This window comes from Pinus tabuliformis, chromosome 9 (assembly GCF_031772625.1).
Source record: "Pinus tabuliformis cultivar Carrire ecotype Pingquan chromosome 9, CPIR1, whole genome shotgun sequence".
NCBI classification, from domain to species: Eukaryota; Viridiplantae; Streptophyta; class Pinopsida; order Pinales; family Pinaceae; genus Pinus; species Pinus tabuliformis.
In genome coordinates, this window is record NC_142307.1 from 1,797,586,447 (window position 1) to 1,797,606,838 (window position 20,392).

Here is a 20,392-nt window from a genome sequence, read left to right on the forward strand (position 1 = left end):
GCAATGAATACAACCCTCACTTGATGTGTTAGTTGAATGCAATTGTATTGCCCTTTAATTAAGATAATTTTCATATCAAGTACTATAAATATTTGTTGCCATCATTCATGTTCATTAATTTTCTTATCATCTAGCCCACCTTTTCCAACATCTTCTTACCAACATCTTGCATGTGGTACTAATCATCACCAGATCCATCAAATTATACTTGATTTATAATTATGAGTTGTCATTTTCATTTATAATCCTCATTCAATATATTAGTTTCCATTATCTTCAACAACCAAAACATCCATGCATATTTTTTCTTACCATTGTGGGACATTGCCTTCTTGTAGCTACTCTATAGATTTTGGATGTTTTTATTGTCCTATTGTTGATTATTACTTTTGGTCACCATTCGAGGATCTGTTCTTTGACATAAACGTGTTATTTTAGCGCATCTACATAATAACCATGAGGTATATCAATTTTTTTCATAATGTAAGTTGGATAATTTATTTTGAAATGCCAAATTGGTTTGAACCATTTCTTGCACAAGAATATGCTCATTTTTTTTTAGTTTTTCACTATATTCAGCTATGGTATTCAACTTACAACCAACAGAGAATTCATTTTCAAACTAATTTCTCTCTTAGAAATTGGAAAAATATGTTTATCAAAACTACCCCAATGTTGTTTGCTGAGAAAAAAATCAACACAAACACCATCTTTTCAAGAAATGAGAGGAAGACAATCACAACATTTTGATTACATAGTTGTTGGAGTGAGCAATATTTTGTATGACCAAATTTCCCATGCCAAAGTTTTCTCATGTTATCATTATGAGAAATAAAAACTGAGGGAAAAGGTGAGGACCTAAAGTTGTCAGATTTGCATACATGGGTAATATCATCAACTATTCTAGTGGCAAGGGCCTGCTTGGGAATTTTAAAATCCGTCATTACAACCTGATGAGGTGAGTGCTATAATGTTTTACTTCACTTAAATGAGTGATCTAATATTCTAATAGAAGGTTGTAGGAAATAATTGGAACACATAATAAAACATTGAAATGACAATTATCTACTTGAATTGTTTCATGCCCTAAAACATGAGAGCAACCAAGTCACCCTAGCACCAATATTCTCAATCTACTTGACACACAACTCTGCATTTACATCCAGTTCAACAATATTTCATGAAAAATTTAACGTATGCAGCCAATGTAAGAATATCATTTTTTTTATGAACTTCATGATATATTTTTCTCTCACCTCACATTCTTCTCCTCACCTCATTTCATAAATCCAATTACATACATTTCAACTTAACAAATAGTGCAATAAGCAGGCCAAAAAAGGATTTAAAAACTGAACACGCAGTCCTAGAAAATTTTCATGTAGTTGCTATGATATGATTTTGTAGTGTTTGTTTTCAAATGAATAGTTTCGTCGCTATGAAATGATTTCGTAGCCCCCATTAAAACTTTATATTCCGGTTTCGATGAAGATGAAATTACTCAACTCTTTTCTCTACTGACTCTGAACGTTCCTAAATTTCTCCTTGACATAGGGAATAATTTGAATTTCGTTTCTTCAATGGGTTTTGCAATACTAAATTTTCCAATCGATAGACAATCAAAACAGGTCTTTTTTTCTTTAGAACTCTAAACATGGTACGTTCTCTCTGTAACAACACTCAAATCATTGTAAATATCAGGGAACCACTATTCTAGAACATAGAAACACATTCCTTCTACATATTTTAAGACTGATACAACAAGAATCCAAAAATAGAAATAGATTATCACAATGATTGAAGCCACAATGCTTATATTTTTAATGTAAATTGGTCTAGAAAGCTACATGCTCTCAAAATGACTAGTATTCAAATGAACAAATACATAAGCTTAGAAACCATAAGTTCACATGCCTAAAATCGAATTGGTTAATCGTAGGAATTTGATTCAATCTTAACCATTTAACTAGGACATAAATCACAGTCCAAATTTTCTATTCATTTATGCTAGTCACACAGAAGTACCTTCTAGTTCACATAGATTGAAGGCATAGGCAGGGCTGCAACTTTTGAATTGTAGCTACACAGAGGAAAAATGAGCCCCTTTTTTCCCCTCTCCTCTCTTGCTTTTTTTTTTTTTATTGTTTCCCAAAAGGAATGGACTATGGCAACCAAGAGTAACAAAGTGTGAATTTTTCCCCTTGTCCACAAAATAAATGTAACAAAAAACTACCTTTTTTACAACAGAAAACAATTTCTTCAAATTATTTAAAAAAAAAATCAAAACTCACTTCCTAAATATAAATATTTTTTTTTTTTAATGAAAGATCCCTGAGCTTTACCATGTGACCATCCCATCAAATTGGTAAGCTCTTATCTAGTCTTTGTAAAAAAAAAAAAATTGCTCGACCTATGCATCTGCATCAGACTCCTAAGGTGAAAAAGATTCATGGTATCTTCATCATGTGATGATGAAGTGAATATTCCTCTATCCCAAGCTTTATGTTGTAGCTAGTCCTTCTCCTTGACATGTCGAGGCTATTAGTGTTTTCTCTTTTTCTAGTCTTCTTTCTTCTTTGCAGATGAAAAATTGTTGTACAATCTACAATAAGATGTGATTTATTCTCCTTTTCCCTACACACATATTCTGTTGAGGCTTCCTAAACCTTTAACGCATACCTCTTCTATTTCCACGTTGTTTTATGAAATGTTCACAATTGCAGACAAAAGTGAATTCCCTAGATCTAGTGGTTTTATCTAAAACAACATAACACAAAAATATTTGATTTTCCCTTAGAGATATTAGAAAATGGGAAAGAAGCCTACCTAGAATTTGTATCAATTCTTCCTTTTCTCCTTACTTGTAAGATCCAACTCTAGCTCCAACTACTATAACTAGAACCTGTATACATGATCAAAACACGTGAAGGAACTAAAATCCACAGACCATAATATAAAATATTTATTGAATGAGTGAGTATGGCACTGAAATACATAATTAAAAGCATAACAAAACAAATATAGGAAAATAAGATGATATTTATGTTAACAAATATAGCAGCGAGCTACAACCATAAATAAAGTTTGACTTTGTAGATGTCTCCCCAGGTTGGTAGTCCTTCCTTGTCGCAAAGCACACCTTAACATCAACCCTAATGCATGAATATGGTGAATCCGTTAGGCTCAAAACAACAACATGAGGGGATTATCATTATTCAAAAGCCATCCCTGACCTTATGGGAGGCAGTAAATTTATAGCATGAATGTGGTAGTTTAGGATTTACCATTCGAGGCTTGAGATCCACCTAAGATGGGAGGATGAGCTCAAGGGATAAGAAATAGGTCCATTAGAGTAGGACCATATAGGAATTTGAGATCTCTAACCATGGTAAATAGTTAAAACTACCTTGGAAGCCTTTAGAAGGAGAGGTTTTGAAAATATTTTTCTAGAATCAACGCATTTACCAAATTAGGAAGGGTGTATTGCAATGCACCTTCAGAGAAGGAGATATTGCACTATAGTGTAGTTCCTCAGTTATGCAGGGTGCGTTGGGCCCAAAAATATTGTTTTTCAGGAGATAGACCCAGAAACTCAGACTTTAGGTTGGATGGTATATTTTGAAATGTCAAATTGGTTTGAACCATTTGTTGCACAAGAATATGCTCACTTTTTTAGTTTTTCACTACATTCATCTATGGTATTTAACTTATAGTCAAAGTAATTTCCCTCTCACAAATAGGAAAGATATGTTTATCAAAATTACCCCAATGATGTTTGTTGAGAAAAAAATTAATACAAACACCATCTTTGTAAGAAATGAGAGAAATACAATCATTACATCGTTTTTGTAGTAAGCCATATTTTGTATGGCTTAATTTCTCATGCCAAAGTTTTCTCAAGTCATCACTATGAGCAATAAAAACTGAGGGAAAAGGTGACGACATAAAGTTGTCAATATTGCATAACTAGGTAATATCATAAACTATTCCAGTGGCAAGGTCATTCCTAGGATTTTTAAAATCCTTTATTACAACCTAGTGAGGTGAGAACTATATTGTTTTACCTCACTTGAATTCATGATCTAATGCTATAATAAAATGTTTTAGGAAATACTTGGAACACTTAATGCAACATTGAAATGACCATTATCTACTTGAATCGTTTCATACCCTACAATAGTAAGAGGTCTATCATCACTAACAAATATTTTTTTGGTGTTACAGTTATTAAAAGAATAAAAAAAGGCATTATCCTTACCCATATGATAAGATGCTCAAGAATAAATAACCCACTCATAAGAAGAAGTAGAGGTTGCATTGAAGGAGAAACCAAAAGTAGAAAGTGCATGTCCCTAAGAAGTGTTAGAATTATAATAAAGACTAATGTTGTGCTTTTCCATTATTGCTTCCAAGGCCTCCATCCTTTTAAGTCATTTAGACTACATATGTCCATCTATCCCACAATATTTGCAATGATTGCAAATATTTTTACTCTTTGATTATGGCCCTTTGTCACTATTAGGAGTAGAGGCTAACTTACACAACTTTTGACTAATATGCAAGAGATTGTCTTTATATATAATAAAAGAGACACAAAACGATTTAAGAGAAGTGGTTTGATGGAAATATCCCCTAGATTCTTCACTGGCATAAAATGTATATATAAAAATAGAATATTTAGAATAAATCTTGGAAATAAAGGTATATATGCATCATTCATCCTTTAGTTTTAGATGAGAGTCTAGAAGAAAAACTCTACGTTTCTTACAATTCAACAAATAATATTCAATGTAAGAGAAATCAATAACACTTAAAGTCATGATATGCTTCTCCATATCATGGGATCTAATAAGACAAAGTTCACCAAATATCATTTTCAAAGTTTTTTGGACTAATATGAAAACACAATTTAGGGGAACCAACCTTTTGATTAATCCATGAGCTTCATCATTCATACTATTCCATTTGGCACTTTTTATCAATATCAGTGGGGGAATTTCTTCTCCCAATGTAATTTTATATAATCCTTTAATTCTTAGTACATCCTCCATGTGGGATTTCCTTGAGAACTAGTTGGTACTGATAAGAAAGGGTTCACTTTGAGTAGAGACATTGAAATTGAAAATAATTTGGTTTCAAAAGTTGAAATTAACTATTTGGAGGGAAAGATCTTTAAAGTATAGGCTTTTCCAAAACAAATAACATTTAAAATAGACTTCAAATGTTAAAGTTACCTTTGAGAAAAAAAAAATTCAATGGTAGAAAAGAACAAAGTGGTAGGTAGAAGTTGGCCCACATGGTTATAGATGTTGATGGAAAAAAAACATATTTTCTCTCACTAACTTTGTCTATAATGTCACTTTTACGAATAAATAACCTTATGAAGTGACCCACTTGTATAAAACAAATGAGAATCATTTTTATAATGAAGTTACTTTATAAATGAGTGTTGGATGCAAAAAAATAAAAAAAGAATAAAGTTATCTTATAGTGCTTCACATTTATTTTATAGCTTGATATGAATCTCTATAAAATATCTTTAATCTTTTTTTTTTCTTGTTGCATGTAACTCTTATTTATAAATAGTTTCATTGAAATTTTATTTTCATGTGTTTTATAAGAGTGGTTCACTTCATAAAGTAATTTATATATAAAAGTGAGACTATAACAAAAGCTAGGCAAGGAAAATGTTTTCTATTTTTCATCAACATCCATCACCATGTGTGTTAACTTCTACCTGTCATGTGGCTTTTTTTACTATTAATTCCTTTTTCAAAAGTAGGTATAGCTTTTTCATATTAATCATGTTTTCCATGCCATTTTTTTAAACAACCTATTTTTTCAAGGGATTTCCTTCCAGTTAGTTAGTTTCAATATCTAATTCATAGTACCACATATCTTAATTTGAATGCTTCAAGTGAAATTATGCTTACTAGTACCTTCTACTTTTCATGGAAATCACACATGGAGTGTGTATTAGGAAGAAAAATATTGTACAAGATTATCTTGAGACAAAAAATGGGCCTACTAATGTTGATAAGAGATCCAAATGGGATTATAGGAATGAAAAAACTCATGGATTAATCAAAATGTCCATTTCTCTTGATTTCTAGCTTCATATTCAAGCACTCGATGATCTAAATAAAGTATCAAAAAAGTTGAAAACATATTGGTGAACCTAATATTATTAGATCTCATCAGATTGACAATCATGCCAATATTTTAATTCATAATTATTTCTATTGCATTGAATATTATTTATCTAAGTTCAAAATACTTAGACATTTCCTTCTAGAATATTAAGTCGAATTAAAGGATTAACGTTGCATATACATTATTCTTTCCAAGATTCACTCTACATATTCTAATTTTCTATCTGCATTTTATGCCAATAAATTATCTAGGGGATGCCTATAAAAACCTTCTCTTGAATCATTTTATACTATCTAATTAGATAACAAGATGATCTCATAGTGGATTTATTTTCATTAAAAGTACATCTTACGAGGCCCTAGTGGCCCAACAAAAAGGTAAAAGCAAGCATCCAAAGACACAACATATTTGCAACAACAAGAAAAAAGTTTGAAACCCTCTTAGCCAGCCATTACTCCTACTCGTGACAAAGAGCCAAAAACAAAGAGTAAATAGATTGGTTGATATTTCATTTATTGTGGTAAACATGGACATTTGGAGTCTAAATATTTTAAAAATATGGAGGCCTTTGAAGCAAAAATGAAGAAGAACAAAATTAGTATTGATTCTTCTTCTGAAATGTATTCTCTTGGATATGCAATTTATTCTTCTTGTTTCTCTTTCAATGCAGCCTTTAATTCTTCTAATATTATCTTATGAATTCTGGAACATCTTATCATGGATATGGCAAATGATAAAGCCATTATTTCTTCTATAATGATTGCAATACTAAGAAAATAATTGCTGGCTATGGTAGACCTCTTGGTGTTGTAAGGACTGTAGAAATTTAGGATGATAATGGTCATTTGCATGATGAGTTATCTGTTTCATGTATTTACCACAACCTTGTATCACTATATTAAATCACTTATTTAGGTGAAGGTAAAATAATAGAGTTATCACCTCACCAAGTTGTAATTAAGGATTTAAAAGAACCCAATCATATCATTGTTGCCGGAAGGGGTGATGGCATTAATAGGTAATACAAGTTTGAAAATTTTTGGTCCTCGCCTTTTCACTTAGTGTTTATTGCTCATAGTGATAACTTGAACAAACTATGACATCCAACACATATGGAGTAACATGTTGTATAGTTAAATAGAATTTCATTTATATATAGTTGCTAACAATATGATTTAAGTGTGAAGCTAGTCCATTATCCCCTAAGCCTTTCATACATTTTTCATGAAACCTCTTAATATTTACAACATTTATTTTGATAAATTATTAAGTATACTAGTATACTAGACCCATTGCTAGGAATTAATAGGATATATAGTACACATACCACCTAGCCTATCTTCACATATAAAACTTTAGATTGCATTTGTCTCATTGAAAGAACCAAAATATGTGGTATTATGCCACTCATTGCCTCATTCTCAATGCTATTATATATTTCCAAATATTTGGCAACATCTTATGCCAATTTATATCTCATGACAACTTTAAGTACAATCATAACATTTATTACAACAATACTTATGGTGGCCACTTGTCTAGAGCTTCCACTACACATAAATTCCTCTAAGTGGGTTATTTCTAGTCCTCTATATTTCATGATTGCATGCATGGTATTTTTTTAAGGATTTAATATTTTTCCTTATATTAGTAGGCGACTATTCTAGTTTGCAATTTTATATGTATTGAATGTAGGAAAATATTCAATAAAAAACATGTAATTTACTATTAAAATTGGTAATGTTTGGTGAATTTCATCCATTTAGTGACATATATGTAAAAAATAGGAAAACTTTTAATGAAGTTGGTGAATATTTTTTTCCAAAAATGTCCAAAAAAGAGCCCATTTGCGAAATTTCACCCCTAAACGTTTCTCACCTTGCATCTAGAAAAATTCTTGCTTCCAAGCCCTAAGTTTCACCCACTCCTCTACATCTTATCTTCAACAATAGTTTCTTTTGTAAATAAGGGATCAATTTCATATAACGTTGTTGTGTTTCAGCACTAAACATAACAAATTTATTATGGTCATTAACTCTTTCAATAAAAGTGTTAGGCCCCTATACTACTAGTGTAACCCCTTATTGTTATTAGTACAACCCACTTATTATATTGATGTACCCATGTAGTGCCCATATTGTTACTATTTGGCCCAATAGAAGCCCACTATTGTTATTATTGTGCCCTTACATTATTATTGCTATGTCGGCTCTGATTAGGTTATGACCCCTTCGACTCCTATATATAGAAAGGAGGTCTTTTCATTTGTATCATCCAAGAATTTTTCGTTTATGTAATGTAAAGAAGGTTTCCCCCTCGAAGAGGCTGAATTCTAAGGCGTTGATCTATCTTTTCTATCTTTTCTTGAGCTGGTTCCATAACATTTGATATCAGAGCTTTGGATTCTAGGGTTTCGCTGCTCCAAACAGGTCATCGTGGCATTTTCGCTATAACTTTTTCTTACGATATTTCAGGAGCTCAAAAAAGAAATCCATTTGAGAAGAAGTCTCATTGAATCTTGGGTTTGAATTTCAGAGCTTTTCACGCTATAATTGCGGAGATATGATCTGAGGAAGTTGGTCTTTTTGCAGACTCCTGAATTACATTCCAAACAGGTGACCTGGGGAAAAACGTCATAACTTTCTCTCTGAGCATCAGATTGAAATTTTGTAAGAAGGTACAGAAAGAGGAAGGACTGCAGTTTCTTTTATATATTTTTTAGTGTCAAAGGTTGAAACAGTGACACATGGAACTTCATACAAGTTCGCTCTTCTGGAAAGGTCTATAATCAGGTCATCTTGGGATATTGTGCATAACTCTTTCTTGGAGAATCAAATTTGGATCAGACTGGTGGCATTGGAAAGAGGACACAGAGGGCTACTACAGGTCATGATTTCAGAACTTAAAGATCTGAAAGTACAGAGTTACAATCGTTTCAAGATCGAGCTCCTAAAATCAAGAAAAAGCAAGATGAGGAAGTTTGATGGCAACGATCCAGTAAATTGGATACTTCAGATGGAGCAATATTTTCATCTACATGGTGTACCACTATTACAAAAGATATGTATTGCATCTTTATATTTAGAACAGGATCAATTTTTATGGTATGAAGGGCTTTGTTCTCATAAACAACTTGTTATGTGGTCAATTTTCACGGAGGAAATGATAGCACATTATGAGGATACAAAGATCAACACCTTGTTTAGAGAAACACCACAACAATTGGAAAGAGTAAAAGGGCTTTGTGACATAGTGGAAAGAAAAATTATGGAATCCAAGAAGCATACCCCTCACAACTATAAATATGGAAGTTTTTTTTATCCTATCCTTCCACAACCTACAAGGGTTACACCACAACAAGTGGAAGAAAAAAGAGAAAAAGGGTTTTGTTACAATTGTGATAGCAAATGCACTAAAGGTCATAAGTGTGCTGAGAAGAAATTATTTTACATAGAATATGAAGAGGAGGAAGAAAAGGATCAAGAAACATCAAAAGAAGAAGATATACGCCAGGACCCCACCCCAGAGAAAGAAGAAACGAATCAGACCATATCTTGTAAAGCATTGGCAAGAATTATCACTCCTCAGACTCTCAAGATGGAAGGACATATCAAGAAGAAAAAGGTGCAAGAAATAAAAGATCACATCAAGAAAGAAGAAATGAATCCAACCATATCTTTTAATTCATTGGTTGAAATTACCACTCCTCAAACTATCAAGATAGAAGGACATATCAAGAAAAAAAATGTTCAAGAAATGAAAGATCACATCAAGCATCAAGAAATGAATCTGACCATATCTTGTAAAGGATTGGAAGAAATTACCACTCCTCAAACTCTAGAGACAGAAAGACATATCAAGAAGAAAAAGGCTCAAGTAGTGAAATATCACATCAAGCATCAACAACAAGTTCTCCAACTTTTAAAGGATAACGCCACTTCAGTGAAAAATCAAACGAAACAACAAGTATATCAACATCGTAGTGAAAACTATTTTGATGTAGGTGATTGGGTATTTTTACTGCTACATCTCAAGAAAGCTATTTATGAGAAGGAAATATTGGCAATACTACATGCACTTAAAAAATGGCGAACTTACCGAATGGGAAGACTCTTCAAGGATGAGGATGTGGAAGCATTATTTTGTGCTATTTCTATTATCCAACTAGATTGGATAAACAAAGCAAGGGATGAATGGAATAAGGATGAAGAAGTATGGCCACTTATTCAAAAGTTGCAAAAGATCCCAATTCAAACAATGTTGCCAGAAATTGAAGAGGAAGGAAAAATCATATTGGAACCTGGAGCAGTGACAGAAACAAGAACCGACAGCTACGAAATCGATCAATTTCAGAGTATCTCATCATGTGGAAGAACTTACCTGCTGAAGATTCCACATGGGAGGACAGGAATTTTATACAGAAGCATCAAGAACTACTCAAGCGTTGAGGACAACACTTTTTGAAGGAGAGGGGCATGATAGTCCCCTATACTACTAGTGTAACCCCTTATTGTTATTAGTACAACCCACTTATTATATTGATGTACCCATGTAGTGCCCATATTGTTACTATTGTGCCCCATGGAAGCCCACTATTGTTATTATTGTGCCCTTACATTATTATTGTTATGTCGGCTCTGATTAGGTTATGACCCCTTAGACTCCTATATATATAAAGGAGGTCTTTTCATTTATATCATCCAAGAATTGTTCATTTATGTAATGTAAAGGAGGTTTTCCCCTCGAAGAGGCTGACTTCTAAGGCGTTGATCTATCTTTTCTATCTTTTCTTGAGCTGGTTTCATAACAAAAAGAGTAGGAGAAATGCATACCTTTTACATTACTTCCAACATCACATTGTTGTTATGGTTCTAATCCTCATCATCATTATTATATCGGTTATAGTCAAGTAAGTGTAGGGTACATAATTCCCTCCTTATATCCTATCTATATATCAGTGAGAGTAATTTGAATAATCGAATTCATATTTCACATTAAAATAATTTTAAAATATTGACTCCTAAAAACGGATTTTATTAACTTATTCACTTCTTCTATGTAACATGACTAAAACTAGCTTAGATTCCACCTGTTAAGTGGCAAATAACTTGAAATAGATTAAAAAAGATGTAAGTGAATAAATCATCAATGAGGACGAAGATTTTAATTACACAATACTCAAATGCATTGTATAATATGATTATTCAAATGAATATCCTTGATTTATAAATAGGATATGCTGCATTCTCTACAAACTTGGGAAAGCTAATATAATGGAAATGAATGATGATTGAGACCTTATAAAATTCTCCTATCTCTTAACATTGTCAATAATGCCTTTAGTGGCATAAGAAATTCACATCTAACGTTATTGAAAATGTCAAGGATCAAGTCTTCCAAGTGAAATCTTTATGGTTAGAATTGAAACTAATTACGCGAGAACAACCAAACTGAAGATTTTTTTAAAAAACCTTGAATTAATGTTTTAATTAATGTGCAATAAACATAAACCCATCTAGAAATTAACGTTACTCTCACTCTAATGGGCCTATCAAAATTCCATCATTCTACCATGGTCTTTTTCCTTTTCATTCGATTTATTGTATAAAGCTAGTGTTTTCGATTAAATGTAAGAGTCCCCCTCTCTCTTTAGAAATAAAACTTCTCAATAATTCCACTAAAATGGAATAATGGTTAATAAAATTATAACTATATGATGAGCACTATTGTATTCCCTTAACAACCATTTAAGCTATGATGAAGTTCATCTAGGCCCACTATGCTTGAAAAATCCTTCTTGATGAAATGGGTGAGGAAAATATCATCCTCCTAGTTGGTCATGCCAAAGAGAAGATATGGTTTGAGAAATTTGAATGGTTATAGAATAATCCTTACATTGTTATGTCTTAATAATGGACCTCATTATTGACTCTGAAATGTCAAAATAAAAACCATATCTTTGGATATTCCTTTCCAAAAAACAATATTTACATTATCAAAAAAAGTATATAGAAAAGGTGCATATGAGCTTGTTAATCATTAACATATTCCTTTCAAGGAGACTTTCAAATGTTAACCACCTAATAAATTAGTGTTTCGGTGGACAATTAAGGCATGTCCAAGAAACCTCGAAACTAAATACAATAGTTTTATGGTTGTATTTATATATGTACATTTTACATCATTCTTAATATATAGTTGAATTCATTTTCCAATATTGTGATTCCCACAATGGTAGAAGAGAAATGGTTTATCCACCCTGTTGAATAAGTTGATCCACTAGTTTTCTGGACTTCCTATTGAAATAATCTGAGCCACTAGTTTAGTGGCCTTCTTGAGCGCTCCTCCTTTCTCAGACTTTTGGTCTTGAAATATTGGTGAATCCCGATCAGTTTTGTATATGTTTTTCATGTTAATTACTAAGAACGATGAGACTGTATTGAAGGAGGAAGGTGCACTACAATTAACACCTGAGGTAGCAAGGTTGGATTGGATCAATTATGATTGGAATTACTGAACGCAGTGTGAAAGGTGATAAAGAAAGATTGTGAGGAATTTCTTTGTTGCATTTTTCATATATGGCCAAGTCTTATAAAGGGTTTTGAACATGAAACAAAAAGAGGCTAAGGCATGGTTGACTCTTCCATTTAGTTAGGACTCCAAAAGGATCAACCCTTTGTTTTTTTGTGACATGAGAATCAAGGTGGCTAGTAACCACATAAGCACGAGGTGGAGGAACACATATTTAGTTAAAGCACTAGAGTGAATGGCCTAGTTGAAGGAGAATGGCAAATTCCAACACTTCTTGGTATGTTGTTTATTGATTACATTCGAGTTCAAGGAGACGACCACGATTGCACTATGTTGATGCAAAGTTTTGAAAGTTGCGGGAGAAGATGTTTGAGATTTGTTTTTACATATGGACTTTGAGTGAAATATATCCAAACTTTGAGTAATATTTTTTCTTCGGAGTTTTTCATTTTCATTGGAGCACAAGGATGATATTGAACAATGTAATTCAATATTGGGTTGCAGAGTAAAATCACTTCATCGCGAAGATGGTTGTCTCCTCAATGGTGATTAGGTATGCACGTTTTTAAATAGCCCTTAAACACAGTCAACTGTAATTTTTACACTTGCCTTGATACTACTATACAAAGATTTTGAAGTTTGAAATCTTGGATCTGAACATCTATTGGTCAATTTTAGTGGGTGCTGATTTTTCCTTTCCCTTTTCTTAGAAATGGTTTAACATTACATCGAAGGAGGTTGGACGAGTATTAACCGTTGAAAATCCTTTCATTATTTCAGCTCATCAGTATAAAATTCACATAACTATAAAAAAAAATTCTCTGAAGATTCTATATATCCATATTTAAAACTTGGATTTCATATTTAATATAAATCACTCTTCATAGTAGCTTAGGCAAATATTGCACAAAGGTTGAATCTAGTTATTCCTTCTTCATAAAGAGGAAAACAAATAATGTCCTTATATTATGTATATGCCAACATACAATTGAACATAAATATTTTTCTCTGTGTTGACATATTCTTAGTTGAACGTTCAAATTGACAACATCAGTTTGTTAAGATTTTATTTTAAGAAAATGACAAAACTTGAGGGAGTGTTAGAATTACTAAATATCGTGATACTATATAATGTTGATGTAACAACCCTGGTGAAAAATATATGTAATAAAGTTAATAAAGGAAAAATAATAACCAGGGTCATGGGACACTTATTCCAAGTTGAATGTTGCGAAAACACCCTAGTGTGTGTGTTCATTTGGCTTATTATGGCTAAGGAAATTGGCAAAGGAATTGGCAAAGGCTTTGGAAAGGCAAAGTGGAATTAATTGGCATTTTATTTATGAAAATAATGGATAGGAGAAAAGTAAGGTGAAAGGTCACAGGTTGAATGTGAGGAATAAAATGAAGGAAAATAATGGAAAATTGAAGAAATAATGTCCGAATTAACATAAAGACTTTTGAGGATTAGTTCACAACCCTTTGTTAGTTCATTTTTGGATCTCTCTCTTTCTAATCTCTCTCTCTCATACTCTTGGACACTTAGAGAATTCTCGGAGCACTATAGCATTGGAGGAAAGAGGGAAAATGGAGGACAAGAAAAGAAGAGGAAGAAAAAGATAAAGGAAGGAAGAGCATGATCAAGCATTTATAACACGATTACTTGTAGGTATTGAGCTTCATCTATGATTTCCTTGATAAATCTGACTTGCATGGTACATGAATGTGTGATTTTGGTTCTCTTCTTGTCATTATCATGGGTTTTTCTAGGTGTGAAAGTGTTCTAAGACCCTTCCTTTCCATTTCCAGATAGCCATGGTGTGATGGGATTCTACTCTTTTGGTTGATGTAGATTGTCAAATGCATTTGGAGCTGAGTGGGGTGGTGGTCTTAGGATTGATCACAGGACCTAGGAATACCATGGTAGGGATATACCGTAAAGCCTATTTGTGAATAACTTTGATTGGTCCTAGGAATCTCTTAACGTTAATGGCAGGATACATGGAAAATCCTAGAGGGTGGTTACCTCATAGGCCTAGGAATCCCTTTTCCAAAAATGGTGGGATAAACGATAAATCATAGAGGATGGTAACCTCATAGTCCTAGGAATCCCTTAACCATTAATGGTGGGATACACAGTAAATCTTAGAGGTTGAGAGGGACAAATTCTTCACAGTTTAGGTGGAGAGATCCAGAGCCATCCATGCTTGTATAGGCCTAGTGATCCGTTGGGATCGCGATAAAGCCTAGTTATATTGAAGAGGGTTTTTGGCCTAGGAATCCCTTGGTGGGATATACGATAAAGCCTGAGGAAGTTGTGGTTTGTTTTGTTGTGATTCCCACATTCATGCTTGGAATATGGCATGAGGGTGATTGGCTAAAATAAGGATTTGGTTCAGCCCAATCTATGGTCGGGTGGTCCATGGAAGTCCCCCACTTGGTTGGCTTATTAATTCATCAATACGAGCTCGTTCTCCTTTGGTATTTCATGTGTAAATGTACTTTTTCATATGTGATCATGTGGTTGTTATATCCTTATTTTTTTTGTTTATTATATGTTGGTTATAAGTATGATTTATGACAAACTTGGGTTATGGATCTCATCATGATTTTATTAGTACATGATATGTGAATGAATATATGACCTAATAGATGATAATTCAACTATTTTGATAAGGCCTCAATCCTTCTTTATGAATCTTGGATAAGTATGAGACCCCTATGCTCAGATATGTTGTTATGACTTGTAGATTTCATATTTATGATATGTTTGATGAAATGCTTGTCATGGCCAGTAGCGGTCCGGTTAAGTATGTGAACCAATGTTTGAATTAGTATCTTTAATTCATGCTTATTTAACACTTATGGAAGTTTCATGAAGTTTTGGGAAGTGACCTGAGCCCTGGCCCTGAAAAAGTGGCATAGAATCTAGGGTCGATGGCATAGAAATGCCTAAAAAGGGCCATAGTCGTTGGCATGCTTTGTTTTAGGAGAAACTGGAGGACCTCAGTTGCATGCATAGCTTTTCAAGGGAGCATCTAGGGGTTCAGATTAGCAAAAAGGAAAGTTGTATCATGGGTTAAGGACCTCAAAGGGTTCGCTTCCTCTTGAAGGGTTTGTAGCTCCTGAGGGAGGTCAGATTGGTTTTGTTTGTTCGGTTCCACTTCCTTAATTATACATGGGGAGTTGAATCACATCATAGTAGAAATTCATCACATTTTTACCCTAGTGGATAGGTTAGCTTGGGTAAATGTTGGAGGGGGGTCTTACAGAGTGGTATCAGAACATGGTTCACCCCTTAGACTGGATGGGCAGAATGTGTTGGTCATGCATACATGCTGATTACATATGTGTTATTCATGTTTGTGGTCTATGTGCTTGTTGTTTGTGTATGGCAGAGGTCATGGATGCAGTTGTGTTTCCATGTTAGAGTTGATGGTGTTGTTGTTGGATGTGGTCGTCATGGGTTTATGTCGGTTATGCACTTGTTATGCATGTCGGTCTCTATATGTCATTATGCATACATTGACATGGTTATAGTTTTCGTGCATGAGGTCATGGTATGTGGTTGGTATAACCATGCATGGTAACTAGATGATGATTGAAATTCTAATTATATGCTAATATGATTATGTTTAAACATGTATTGTAGTAATCTAGCTGATCTTGTAGATGATATATCTTGCCTTGAACTATACTCTGGTATGTTGATTATGTTATGTTTGGGTTTAAGCTCACATGGTACACTTGCAGGAAGAAGATAAAAAATTTCTAGCAAAATGGTAGACTATAGTTCACGAAAAACTCCATATCGATCAGATGATCAGCATGGTGGTGGGAACCATTATGACTTAACAAACATATTGAGAAGTCTAAAGGAAGAAATAAGAAGTTTCAAAGCATATAATGACAGAATCATTCAGGCATAGGAGAAACAAGCATAAGTTAATGCAGTAATCCTTTATATTTTTTCAGACTTGCAGGGACAGGGACCACCATTAGAGGAATTTTGAGGTCCAATCTAGGCCTCCTAAGGAAATTGTAAAATAATAGTGGAAATAATAAAACAAGATTAGATTACATCATTCAAATTTAGAGTGAAAAAAGAAAAACCTACTTTTTCAACTCATATTTTCAACTTATCTCCTTATTTGTTTACTCAAAGTTTGAGCAGGAACAATGTTTGGATACAGAATTTGATTCCTCATCCAAGGAGTACCATGTTGCATAATTTTTATGGACCTTGCTACACAAAAAAAGAAATATACATGAAAAATGTGATTGCAATCACATTTTTTCATATATTTCTCATTTTTTGAGTGGAAGGGTCCATGAAAAGTATGCAACATGTGTACTCTTTGGATGCAGAATTAAAGTTTTCATTGAACAAGTCCTCCCTCTTGAAATTTGAGTAAAAAATTAGGGAGATAAGTTGAAAATACGAGTTGAAAAATGAGTTTTATTATTTTATTATTTTTTAATATTATACTTTTTTATCCAAAATGGTGAATTATCCTATTGACGGCGTTGAACCTGCCAACATTCAAGGGATCTCCACTGTATTAAGTCCCAACTAATCCTCAAACCATTTGGTGTAGGGGTCCCATCCGGTATGATGGCCCGATTTCCATTATCTTAAATATATGTCGTAGCTCTTGCTTGTCATCACTGGAGAGTGGTATACATATTCTTCAAACAATGATGTTCATGTGCCTGGTGAGTTCTTAGTGTAACTTATGTCTAAGTTATTTCACTTTAGAGGGAGAGGGTGAGAGTGAGTCTCAAGTCGGGAGGGAATAATCCCAATTCAAGTAGAGACATACAACATGATAGGATTTTCTCATATTGTGGTGGAGTAGTCCACATAGATGCAATAGTCAAAAACCTAAAGTAAACAGATAACATGTACAACACCCAACAGTGTAGTCCACACGAGTGCGACAGTTGTTATAACAAGTTTAGAAGAATGAGTCTATCTAGTGTCTACCAGAGTACTCCACATGGACAAGACAATGATAACAATTGATACAACACATTTCCAACAATGAATGCACTAAAAACAATCGAAATATTTCAACTATTGTAGTACAAGTTAAAGCAACATGCATTAAAAGCGTCCAAAGAATAGTCTTACAAATGAATACAATACATGTGTGAAAATGTGTTGGCTTATTAATAGGCTTTTGAATCAAGAAAAACTTCCAAGACACATCCGTACACCATACATCACTAACCCCATTAGTGCGGCATTGGAGCCATTGATTTCTCGTCAAGGAAAAGACTACAGACTCTCAAGGCTATGTGGGAGGAATCGAGGTGAAAATTCTTTTTCATGTGAAAATGAGGGGTATATATAGCCATGGGTGAACTTGACCATTGTAACTCTTTGACTTCCCTCATGACTCTTTGACTTACATGACTCTTTAACTGACATGACTCTTCAACTTCATATGTGGGTCTATTGGACTTCCATGTTACATTACAATGAATACAAAACGTATGACCCATATTAGTGATGTAGTCGAGATGACTCATGGCACGACTCAACATGAAACTACTGGTATGTACATTTTGATGGTGTTGTCCATGTCGAGCTACTATGATGTTGAGTAGTGAGTGTTCTTTTGGTGTATCATAGCTTCACCTCTCCATGAAAAGGTATGTAGAGTCTTTGATGGTCTTGGTATTCACTTTATGTTGCATGCGCATGTGTCCACTTCGCTAGTACTTGGCATGCTTCGTGTTTTCATTCGTTTGCAACCAGGTCGCCTAGCATGCATTCCTTGTTCATCTTGTTTGTCATCACACCATGTCTTATTAATGTACCTATCTCTACAATCAGTAATGATGAGATGACATCAAATCTAGAAATCCCCTAGTATACCATGATGCATCATCTTTCGTTTCCGAGTGCAGGTGATCAAGAGAGAGGACAAGGTTATGAAACTACGCATAGCACATTTTAGGCTAGTATGAGAGGCCCCAAAGAACTCTTGGGAAAAAATGTGTAGAGGTCACTGAAAGGCTGGGTTGAGAAGTCCAAGACAACAAGTGACATCTGTGGGATATGGCTCAGCTGGGAGGCAAAACTACATCATTTTTTCGGGGAAGCCAGTGTAGGTAGCAGGAGGCACTAGCAGTGAAAACTATACGGATTTAGAAAGGAGGCCGAGATCAGGCTATGGGAGCTTGCTAGTCAGAACTGCACAGATATGGGAGGCAGTCAAGAAGGACATGAGTGTGCAATTTTCAGGATGAGTAGGGTCTCGAGCAGCAGGTGGACTATCAATGAAAACTATGTAATTTTTAGGAGGAGTTGAGAGCAGGGCAGCAAGGGGATTGCCTATCAAAAATACACAATTTCTAGGGACAGTGCAGTGATAGGAAGCGAGTTCCTATCCCTCAAGTTTGTGTAGTTTCTTCAGGCAGTGCAGGGAGGCAAGTTGGACATCTACTGCGCGATTTGGAGATGAGTGCAGCCGTGGTTCACTGCTCAAGTCAAATTTTCCAGTTGACCAGTGCGAGGCTTAATGGATAGGCTTGCGGGGAGCATAGGTTGAGATGGCTTCTTGGAAAACCTTTGCGCTATTTTGGGTGGAAGTCAGCTAGGTTGATTCCAAATTTGTGTAGTGCATACTACCTAGAGGGCTGCCTCAAGCTTTGCTCAATTTTGGGCAACAATGCTTGGTCACTGAGTGTTGAGGCTGCAGAGTGTAGCTCAGTGGAGGTCAGATTGATGGAGGGTGGTTCAGCCGACAAACATTCGTAAAAATAGTTAAGTGTGTGAGTGAGTGAACTCATGTATACACGACCTTTCGAGCACACAATCAACATGACTCGACAACAGGACACCTGAAACTACAAGACAACATATGCTCAATGTGACTGACTAAAGAGTGAGAGTGACAAGTGCGACACTTGAGATAGATCATTAAACGGCCGTGGCAATGCTTGCACGACATTGTTTACAACTTCGTGTGTGAGTGTGACAAATGTTTACATAACGAACACAACTTGTACACATAAAGACTGACATTCAATATAGCCAAAACACGACCATAAGCATGAAAACCAACATTCTAAAAGACGATTGGTTATCAGTCAAGTAAAGAGGGTGTAAAGACCCGAGAAGAGCTCATGGGATGAGCCCGAGTGTTTGAAATCATCAAGGAAAAACCAAGGAAGGCTCGGAAATTGTATGTAGGCCAAAATTTTGGAGGGTGTTGCAGCCGCTACAAAACTTGGTGACACACTAGTTGAATACCAACTTCTCTGTTTTGGTTCATTGATAACACAACACCTTGGTCTATTAGGGAGTATTGAATCCCTATATGGGTTACTTTGGTTTCCCCACTTACCCCATGGACAAACATGTTTCACCTTTTACCAACTCAGTCAAACACAACAACAAGTTTAGCTTGATTACAATGTTTGAAAATCAGGAAGGGTAGTTTGGCTCACAAGTTTAAAATTTTTAGAGTATAAGTTTTCATCTCTAGTGTTGCTCCACTGCCAGCACGCCTGGACAGTACCCTATCGAAGTCATGCACTAACACACTCATTGCTCCACTACCAATGATCTTGGTGAGTACCCTGCTAGAGTTGCATGCTTCACCTCTCTACACGGGAAGCCTTTCTCTTCGTTTTACTTCATATTTTTGAAAAGAGGAGTGTGCATATGAACTTATTTATTTTTTTGAAAAAATAG